The sequence below is a fragment of the Seriola dumerili genome, unplaced genomic scaffold (genome assembly GCF_002260705.1).
Source record: "Seriola dumerili isolate Sdu_G_001 unplaced genomic scaffold, Sdu_1.0 BDQW01001661.1, whole genome shotgun sequence".
Taxonomy (NCBI): Eukaryota; Metazoa; Chordata; class Actinopteri; order Carangiformes; family Carangidae; genus Seriola; species Seriola dumerili.
The window spans coordinates 676,666-676,969 of NW_019175916.1; positions in this window are offsets into that span (position 1 = coordinate 676,666).

Sequence of the window (304 nt, forward strand, 5' to 3'; positions counted from 1 at the left end):
AAAAGGTCATAAAAAGGTCATAGTATGGTAATGAATTAAACGACATACTATATTAAAGCATAAAAATTCCAAAAAACGTCATAATATATTATGGCAGAAAATTGGCAAAAAACGTCATAATATAATATGGCATAAAAATCTGAAAAAACGTCATAGTATAGTATGGCATTAAACGTTAAAAAAAAAAATCAAACTATATTAAGACATAAAATAGTTGGAAAAACATCATTATATGGTATGTAATAAAACAACATAGTATAGTAAGGCATAAAGATCCCTAAAAAGGTCATAGTATATTATGGCA